We start from the raw sequence: 10,657 nt of genomic DNA on the forward strand, positions 1-10,657 counted from the left end.
GTATGTTACTTACCCGAGATTTGATCGTCGGTATCTCGATACCTAGTTCAATCTCGTTACCGGCAAGTCTCTTTACTCGTTCCGTAACACATCATCCCGCAACTAACTCATTAGTCACAATGCTTGCAAGGCTTATAGTGATGTGCATTACCGAGTGGGCCCAGAGATACCTCTCCGACAATTGGAGTGACAAATCCTAATCTCAAAATACGCCAACCCAACAAGTACCTTTGGAGACACCTGTAGAGCACCTTTATAATCACCCATTTACGTTGTGACGTTTGGTAGCACACAAAGTGTTCCTCCGGTAAACGGGAGTTGCATAATCTCATAGTCATAGGAACATGTATAAGTCATGAAGAAAGCAATAGCAACATACTAAACGATCGAGTGCTAAGCTAACGGAATGGGTCAAGTCAATCACGTCATTCTCCTAATGAGGTGATCTCGTTAATCAAATGACAACTTATGTCTATGGCTAGGAAACATAATCATCTTTGATTAACGAGCTAGTCGAGTAGAGGCATACTAGTGACACTCTGTTTGTCTATATATTCACACATGTATTATGTTTCCGGTTAATACAATTTAGCATGAATAATAAACATTTATCATGATATAAGGAAATAAATAATACTTTATTATTGCCTCTAGGGCATATTTCCTTCATTACATACCTAGCAGAACTCACAACAAAAGAAGGTTGGTCACCATTTGGAGCCTCACTTGGATCACCATTTGGAGCCTCACTTGGATCACCATGATCACCATTTGGTGCCTCACTTGGATCACCATTTGGAGCCTCACTTGGATCACCATTTGGAGCCTCACTTGAATCATCATTTGGAGGATATTTTGGATCATCGTCAAATTCATGCGGCTGTTGACCATCATCATTTGGAACCTCGTCAAAATCCTCATCTGATGCAACCGGCTGTTGACCATCATTTTCATCATCTGTTGAGGCAACCGGCTGCTGACCAACATTTTCATCGAAACTCTCTCTGAACGCTGGATCTACTGTGTTATCACAATACTTACCGAAATGACCAGACCCACCACACCATGTGCACTTACGCTTCCTTGCTCCAAGTCCAGCTCCTTCGCTACGAGGTCTGATTCGACTCTTCCTTGGTCTACCTAGTGCTCTCTTCAGAACTGGAGCACAAAGCTTGAATCCAGGGTCCACAATGTCCCATTGTTGTTTTCCCTCCATAGCAGGCAAGGCATACGCATATGTGGCTTTGAACCTTGCAACAGAGTAGTAATCATGCACATACTGCTGTATGTTCCCTGCTGGGCCTGGGAGAGAAGTGATGAAAAACAAGGCATGAATGCATGGCAACCCAGTTATCTGCCATTACCTACAACTGCAAGTTCTAGCTTCTAAATCCACTGGATATCTCCATTCCCTCTTCTCTTTATCCAAATATCTCTGGTGTGGTACCCGAGTAAAGAGTCATGTTCATTTCCAAGCCTGTTGTTTTCTGCTTCAGTTCATTCATCACGGCAGGGATGATAATGTGGCCCATGAATTTTGCCTCACCTATTCCTGCACGATAATGAAATTTCTGCATGTATTCTATCCTTATCCCGTCAAGCAAATCCACCACATAATGACCCTTTAGTTTTCGGATCGTTGAGTTGAAAGACTCTGCTAGATTATTGTGCACATAGTCAACTTTTTTCAGTTCACTGAATTGGCTTCTGGCCCATAACTTGGAGTGGTGTGTTTCCAAGTATTCTTTCACTTTGGGATTCATGTATAACTGCCTCAAGTGGTAGTTGTGCTTCTTCACACTGCAAGTCAAAGATGCTGGCCATAAATTGTCGGTATACATCTTTCCTTTGAATTTCTTCATGAAATTTGCAGCAAGGTGATGCATGCATTCCCTATGCTCTACCCCAGGGAACACATTGTCCACGGCCACTTCTAAACCTTTGTAGGCCTCTGTATGAATGACCAACCCATTGGGATGTGCAATAGCCCGGTGCAGATTATGCAAAAACCAAGTCCAGCTCTCCTCAGACTCTGTCTCCAGCACACCGTACGCAACTGGAAATACAAAACTCTATACTGCACAAGCTGCTACTAACTGTCCCTTAAACCTCCCTGTGAGAAAAGTGGCATCAATAGCCAAATAAGGCCTGCAGCCTGCCAAAAAACCCCGACGACAAGCCTCAAAGTAGACAAAAACCCTCCTAAAGCATTCCTTGGTCTTTGTCACTCCCCTGAATGTGTACTCCACGGTGTGGTGGTCAGTATCTACAATACTACCTGGGCTGGTCCTCTCCACTTCAACTTTGAATGTATACAACAATTGAAAACTTTCCTGCCAGTTACCAGAAATAGAATCCATAGCATGTTGTTTACCATTGAACAACCTCATGTATGGTAAATCTATCTTGAACTTGTCTTTGATGTTCTTCTGCAATTCCTTTGGACCCACTTGCTGGTTTTCTTTCACCAACTTCTTTACTTCTTCTGCCACCCATCTTGACTTGGCTCTACTGATTGTATCCTTCCTAAGGGTTGATTCCTGGCATGTGTGTTTAAAAGGGTTCACTTTGACCTGAGCATTCGTGCTATTTCGCATTTTAGATGCGAGCATCCTCCATGGACAACCCTCAGTCGGACAGTGCACTCTGTAACGTACTTGATCACTCTTGTAAACTTTGAAAGTACGTTCTACCTTGATGCAGTATGTCACAAGTGCATTTCTACACTCAGTCATGGATGCAAAAACGGTACCTTCTTCCATATGAGGGTTCAAAGGGTCCCATCCAACAGCTGCAAGGTCTTCGTCCTCACCCACCGCGTCATCATCCACATGGACTGCATTGTGAGCCTCATCTTGGTTTTCAGCCCGAGGTGCCCGTCGTAAATTCTGAATAACATCAGAATATAGCTTCTCTTCATCAACCCCAGAATTGTAGTCATCAGGCTCCACTTCAAGGGGGACCCTACTGCCGGTGCCCACTCTTGTCGAGCCACCACGTCGCCGTGCACTAACTGAACTGTTCTGGCTAGAGATGCCATTACGACCACTTGGTTTTCCCCGAGATGTTGCACCCGCCATCCTAGGTCCAAATGCCTGCTCAAGCACATCAATTTGCAGCCTCACATGAAAATTCTCTTTCTCCTTATGCCTAGCAAACATGGTAGCTAGCTCTTCATCATTACTAACTATCACCCATTTCTTTTCCCCATCATAGTATTTGTATACCACTTCATCAAGCAAACCCCAAGGATATTGGCTACAAATTACCTCCCCAAATTGTCTGAAACTCCAATTACTAGCCATTGGCAACCGATAATCGAAACCTCCTTGGAATTTCTTCTTATTCTTTGCATTGAACATGTACCGGTCCCTTCTAATGTGCACCAAGAAAGCAAACCGCAACTCCATCCTAACCGACGAAAAACAGAGACGCAATCAGCACACTAATCGGGCAAACCAACTCGAATCGACTGTTCAAATGCACAACTAAGCTCAATCTAAACAGGAGGCGTGACTTACCCCTCGGGAACCCAATCGTGGACGCGACGGATCTCCGGCCCGATGCCTGCCTCGCCAAATACTCCGGGGTCGCCGCTGCTCGCCATTTCTCCTTGGGGTTCTTCCTCCTATTTCAAACAGCTCCACCAGCCCCCCACCTTTGAGCGCTTTGGCCGGGCGCACGGAAGGAGGCCGCCCCGCGGGTCGAGCAGCTGGTGGGCGCCCCACCCGTGGCGTCGCAGGAAGGTGGCGGGCGGAGCAGGTAGCAGTGGAGTAGGACGGACATGGCCACGACAGCGCAACTGGTGGCGGCGCAGGTGGCGCAGGCCGGGCGGCCGGCGCATGGGCAGAGTGTGCGTCGAGTTGGCCGGCTAGAACCCTACGAATGATTTGGGGATTTTGTTGCATGGGCCCACATGTCAGCTCCGGACACACGTCCACGTGGTCCCATGTGTAAGCTCCGGACCCACAACCACTAACGCCGGCGGACGGAATGGACTAAAATCTGGCCGTTTGGCCTCGTCATAGTAGCTGCGCATGGACTAGGGGCAAAACTGAGCACAATTCACATCTGAGGGCAAAACTGTGCACATGGACACTAGTGAGGGCAAAAGGATAATTAACCCTATAAGGTTTTGTAGGTGCCATATATAACTTATTTTTCTTTGTTCAAAAAGGAGGATTACTCCTGGCTTCTGCATCAAGCCATGCAGACAACCATTTATTAAAACGAATAGAGTACCAAATAATGCACACAACCAAATATAACTAGATAGAATATGAGGCTTGTCTATTTGCTCCTTAGGGCTTCAACACTCAATACTTCCACATCCAATTTGAAAGTACTTAAATTATCCCTTGCACTTGAGGTTAATAAAGTTGGTGTTGGAGCAAAGGGGAAGCAAGAGTTAGATAAAATACGCATGTAGTTTTCTATTCGAGCACGAAGGGGTATGCGGTGGCATTTTTCCTAAAAAGGAGGGAAATAGAATCCTTTTAACGGAAGGAAGGGGTTTGAATTACAGGGATGCTCGAGAAGCACTTCTCTTGTAGCTTTTTTCTACCAACTATGATTTGGGTGGCTTAGAAATTATGTCGGAGAGAAATTTCAAGCTATGTCTGGCTTTAGCTTATTTTTACCATAAGATGAAAAGTAAAGTAGAAAGAGATGGCTCTGAACCTAGTTAGGAAATGATGTGCAACAAATCACCCCTAAACGTCTAGACCATGCAGTCCGGACACTTTCTGCCCTCCAATGTTGTGCATCAAACGTTCGCGGACCAGTTCGGACATATGAATTCCTACAAACCATAACCAAACCCGAGGGAGCTTTGGGAGAGTTCGGACAGTCCGCTTGAACCACTGTCAGTTGGACCAAATGTCCTCACAACTCATGTGTTTTTCCCCTCTAGGTCTGCCTGGCCCACCCCGATGCCTCGATTTGATGCATACAATCGAATGACCGGCTCCCCTATCGCGGGACGCGGACATTTGCGGTGTTCATTTTATGTACCGCATTGGAGTTGCCCTTAGACATATATAAGTATTTTATTTGAGGGACTTGCAGCTATGCAAGTAGATGAGTGTAAACTACTCAAGAGTCTAGGGGGAAGAGAGTATGCTCAACAACATAATGGGTTGCAGTGAACTCCCTCCGACTTCAAAAAGAAGACCTATGACTTTTGTTAAAAAAAGATCAAACTTTGCACCGTTTGACTTTAGAAATTTTTTATAAGACTTCATTTGGAGTTGGAAGGAGTAATGATCACGGAGCGTAGCGAATCTTAGGATGGGCATTGTGCGGAGTCTATTGGGCTAGGATTGGGGAGGAATTCGGTAATTTGTGTTTTACCCAAAAAATGGTCTTATTCCAAAATAACCGGCCCTAAATGGTACTCTCCAGTTTCTAAACATAAGGCATGTTTCTTTATTAATTCAAACATTGTAAAATCCCGTATTATAGATAAAAATGTCAGCAACTATAACATACCAACATGGTTGATATGATGTAAAATCTCTCTCCCTCTCTCTCTCTCACACACACGCGTGTGTGCACGCACGCACGCATGTCCGCGAATATCATGAACAATTGAATACTGAGACAGCTCATGAATCCACATCTATGACCGTGCTCTTTATTGATAGAAAGTCTCTTCTTGCGAATTAGGACTCGGAGATCAAGTCCAAAACAAACCAAGCAGATCGGGGTACACAATGAACGGACCAACGGTTACAAGGAACAAGTCTGGTGCGATACTTACATGGGGCATGTGAGGCAATACTTACATGGGGCATGTGAGGCGTGGTGTGGTGGCACGGCGTAGAGCCGCGTGGCACGTAATGCGGTGAGGCCAAAGATGTCACCCATGTCAAGCTCCGCGGGCTTCATGCCATCGGGCAGCTCCCAGTTGAATCCGTGCGCGAGCTGCGCGACAGCGAACTCCACCGCATGTTGGCCAAGCCCCTGCGCAGGGCAGGAGCGCCGTCCGGACCCAAACGGCAAGAACTCGTAGCAGCCACCCTTGAGGTCCAGCCCGGCGGCCTCTCGCTCGCCGGGCATGAACCGCGAAGGTCGGAACGTGTCGCCGTCCTTCCAGGCCCCGGGGTCACGGTTGATCGCCCATGCATTCACCAACACGCGGGAGCCTTTGGGCACAAAGTAGCCACCGACGACGCAGTCTTTAGCAGACTCGTGGAGGAGCAGTGGGATGGGCGGGTGCATGCGGAGCGTCTCCTTGACGACACATCTGAGGAAAGGGAGCTTGTCGAGGTCGGGCTCATCCACGGTACGGTCGAGCCCCAGCACATTGGCGAGCTCCTGCTGCAGCCGTCGTAGGTCGTCTGGGCTACGCATCATCTCTGCCATCGCCCACTCGGTCATGGACCCCACTGTCTCTGGCCCACCAAACAACATGTCCTGCATAGATAGGCACATGCACGTTACCACGTACTTATACATATCCCTGATTCGTTATTGCTAAAAGGGATTCGGTGATGTTGATGGTAGGTAGGTAGTCTCTCTCTCCCCACCCAAAATCTAATAATAGAAGTTTTACACGAGACTGGAACTCATACTTGATTCTCTCACAAATTTGTAGCAAAAGTTCATGTCATAAATAAAATTTCTTTAATGGAATCTAATAATAGAAAATGTACAAATGTTATATCTATTTATCATATGATTGCAAGCCTCACTTTGTTATTCTCCACGGTTCCTTTATTCTAAAGGGCACCTTTGAGAGTTTTATTTCCTTTACAAAATTATTCATGTCCTCAATGGCAAGGAGGAGTTGTGCGTATTAACCGATATTAGCCTTTGATTATATGTATGTAGAGAATGACTATTTTTACCATTTGATTGGTTTTCAATTGGTCCCAATCAAAATTTTGCACCATACAAACAACGCCGCATGGCACTATCATGTTGACTGATATCCAACTCAGTATAAATAAAGAAAAATGCACCATACAAAAAATGACACATGTCTCTATCAAATAAAAACCAAATTTAAGTGATTTCAAAACCTCTATTACAAGCTTGCTTGCTATGATTTTCATGTTTCAAAGCATGTGAAAAGAATGGTAATACACGGCTACTTATTCTATATAAAGATCTTGCACCAAAAACACAATGAAAGCGAACAAGTGTATTTGTACTTTTCGCAATACTAGTACTACTTACACTCTCTAAACATCAAGGGTACATGCAATATATATTGCGACCCGTTACTTTTGAAATGTAAATAAAACACTAAAATATGTATATGCACTTTTTTTATGAAGAAAAGACACCCAAAGGACATCTAAATACGTATATGCACTTGCTAAAACTAGCAACAAACCAAAAATTAAAATAAAAACAATAATAATGAAAATAATAATAAAACAAGAAATCAGCAAAAAGCAAAAAAAAAAACACACCATCCAAGCCAAAGTCTATTACCTAAATAATAGATAAATAATTAGGTATCAAAACCACATAGTAGAAAGTCCATTGACCAAAATACAAGAGTAAAAAAAGAAACTAAAAATAAGAAGCATGGAAAGAAAATGACCAATGAGTCGAAAAAACAGACCGGCTATATGGCAGCAGCTGAGTTTTTTGGCGTATGTGGATTCCACACGTCCATTTCGTGCATCAGAAAGGTGTAACAGCTCCCAGGTCCGTAGGCACCCTCTATGAACAGTAAATACCAAAAATATAAAAAAATTCAAAAAATATCGGAAACTTTGCAATGACCAAACTTTGTAGGTTCTTGCAAGTTTTCATGCCAAAATATCATGTAGAGAAAAGTGTACAAATGAGTTTCAGATTTTAGTGCTAAAAGTACTTGAAACTTCAAGCACCAAAATCTTTTTCATGTGTAGAGCTCCTCGAATGGTTTTACTTGCATGCACCTACAAAGTTTGATCATCTTTGATGTTGCAAAGTTTCAGTTTTTTTTTGATTTTACTGTTCATAGAGGGTGCTTAGGCACCCGGGAGCCGAAAAACCACTCTCTGTTTTCATGCATTTTTAGTCCTCCCTTTGCTTCCTCCTTGCACCAAGCCGCCCGTCTGACATCGGCCGGACCGTCAGCTCCCGCCACCCGCAGCCGGAGGCGCTGCCTCGCGCGCCTCCCCTCTGCCCAAGCCACCCCCGGCTACACCCCTCTAACCCTCCACCACCCTTCTTCTCTTATCCCGGCTACCCCTCTAAGCCTCCCACTCGCTGCATCCCCATCTCCCGCTCATTTATGGCTTTTCCTCACTCAGGACGCTGGCCTCGTCACCCCCCTCTCCGCCTTGGAGCTCCCCGCTGCCTCGCCTTTCTTCACCAAGGAAAATCGATCGATGTTTTAGTCATTATCAAGCAACTTACAAATACTCACTCCGTCCGAAAAAGCTTGTCCCTCAAATGGATGTATCTAGAGTTAGTGCTAGATACATCCATTTGAAAAGCAAGCTTGGGACAAGTTTTTCCGGACGAAGGGAGTAGCAAACACGTCTACACGTACGAGGTTTCTCTCGTCGGATTTTGGTCATACTCTGCAGATCAAGCCGTCCGTCGGTAGAACTAGTGTGGAGCACACCGCCATGGATATACGGTGAAGACTGTAAGATGGTAAATACAGTACCAGTTACGTACCATAATCATGGCCCTGACGTTATCGCGGGTGAAGCGGAGGGCGTCCTCTCTGTGCTTCCCGCTGATTGGGTTTGCCTCGGCGAGAAACGCGAGCAGGCCGTCTACCAAGTCGGCGTCGGGGTCGGCGGCGTTCTTGCCCCTCCTCATGTGCTCGTCGATGATCCTGTCGATAAATTTATCGAGAGCGCCGCGCCCCGTGCGGAGGCGGCGGTTGAAGCCCCGCCGGCCCACCCAGCCGAGCCACGGGAAGAAGTCACCGATGTGGAACAATCCTAGGAGGCTGGAGAACTCCTGGAGGATGGCGATGAACTCGTCGAGCCCATCCTCGTCGCGGGTGCTGAAGGCGGCGCGGAAGATGACACCGACGGTGAGGTTGAAGATGAGCTCGCCGAGGTTGACGGCCTCGCCGCTGCGCCTGCCGACGGCGCGGGCCAGCGCCCCGTACCCGTCGCGCACGGCGAGCCACGTCTCGGCGCGGCGGCGGCTGAAGATCTTGGTGACGCAGAGCTTGCGCATCTGGCGCCAGTAGGCGCCGTTGTGCGCGAACGCCATGTCGGAGCGGCCGTAGGTGAGGTAGACGACGGCGATGGTGGCCGGGCGGTTCGAGAAGGCGGCGTCCTGCACGTGCAGCACCTCGCGCGCGTACTCCGGCGTCGACACCGCGAAGACGTGGAGCCTGCCGAGGCGAAGGTGCAGCAGCCCGCCGTAGTGCTTCGCTAGCGCCGCTAGGCCGCGGTGGGTCAGCTGGTCCACTAACGTCATGTTGCCGATGACTGGCAGCGGCTTCGGACCCGGAGGAAATGGCGCGCTGCCCAGCCGCCGCCTCTGCAGAATGACGAAAGCCAGCGAGGCGAGGAACAACCAGATCAGTGGATCCTTGAGAAACTCCGTGGCGATCTTTGCAGAGGCCGCCATTGACGATAGCCGACTCACGAGCTGGATAGCGATAATACTGCAAGAACCCTCCACAGCTATCCGTGTGGATGCATGGTTTATATATTTGTCCCCCGCCCGCAGGTCTCACAAGTGAATAGTTAAAGTAATGCTACACCCACAAAAATTTACCTAAGAATTTTACGTAAAGACCGATGTGAAAGTAATTAATTGGACCAGGATTAGTGGTTGCGGTCTACCCGTTAAGGGCTTGTTTGGTTCCACGTAATCCCTCGGGATCACTATCCAAAACCGGGGCGTACAGCCCACGGGGCAAAGTCGGCCCGCGGAAAACTACATGAGTATTTGGTCGCTCGCTCACCAGGGATTATGGACCCCGATCTGCGTCGTTTCCACGGGGCAGTTTTCCACGTCGCCAGGGGTCGGGGAGGAAACCCACGACGCGGTGCTTGATTTTCCGCCTTCTCCATCCAGCAACAATCCCTTGCCATAGGCCTCCAGTCCTCCTTCTTCCCCCCTCCTCCGGCGTCCAAACTGCAACATGATATTTTTCATGGTTTGTACGGCGATACCATGTGAGCAGGGAAATCCCCCGCTTGGGGGTTTACTGCCCAGGCTTTTCCATCCCCAACAACCAAATAAGCCCTAAATTCAGGGGGGGGGGGGGGCTTAATAAGGAAGTTTATGTAGGGGCTTCGTAAGAGCCCGTGGATGTAGGAATTTTGATAGTCGAAAGTCACTAGTAGAAAACAGGGCTTTGGTTCGGGCCTGGCCAGCCCATTAGTCCCGGTTCTTCACGAACCGGGACCCATGGGGGGCATTAGACCCGGTTCGTGAGCCCAGGGGGCCGGCCGGGGCCTCGTGGGCATTGGTCCCGGTTCGTTTGGATCTATTTGTTCCGGTTCTAGGCACGAACCGGGACCAATGGGCCGCGCTCCTGGCCCACAACCATTGGTACTGGTTCGTGCCTAGAACCGGCACAGAAGGGGGATGTTTAGTTCCGGTTCCTGCCACGAACCGGGACAAATAAGTTGCCTATATATACCCCATCGCCGCAGCAGAGCACTCCACAGTGCTCTGTTTTTTGCTGGCCGGCGAGGGGGAGGGCATTGGGTGCTCTAGCTCACCTCCTATG

The 10,657-nt window shown here is 47.8% G+C and overlaps 1 pseudogene; it reads right to left on the bottom strand.

Moving 5' to 3' along the window:
* Positions 1 to 5,609: 5,609 nt before the first annotated feature.
* LOC109746207 (cytochrome P450 84A1-like) lies at positions 5,610 to 9,582 on the bottom strand (annotated as a pseudogene).
* Between the last annotated feature and the right edge of the window lie 1,075 nt (positions 9,583 to 10,657).

This window comes from Aegilops tauschii, chromosome 1, assembly GCF_002575655.3.
Source record: "Aegilops tauschii subsp. strangulata cultivar AL8/78 chromosome 1, Aet v6.0, whole genome shotgun sequence".
Lineage (NCBI taxonomy): Eukaryota > Viridiplantae > Streptophyta > Magnoliopsida > Poales > Poaceae > Aegilops > Aegilops tauschii.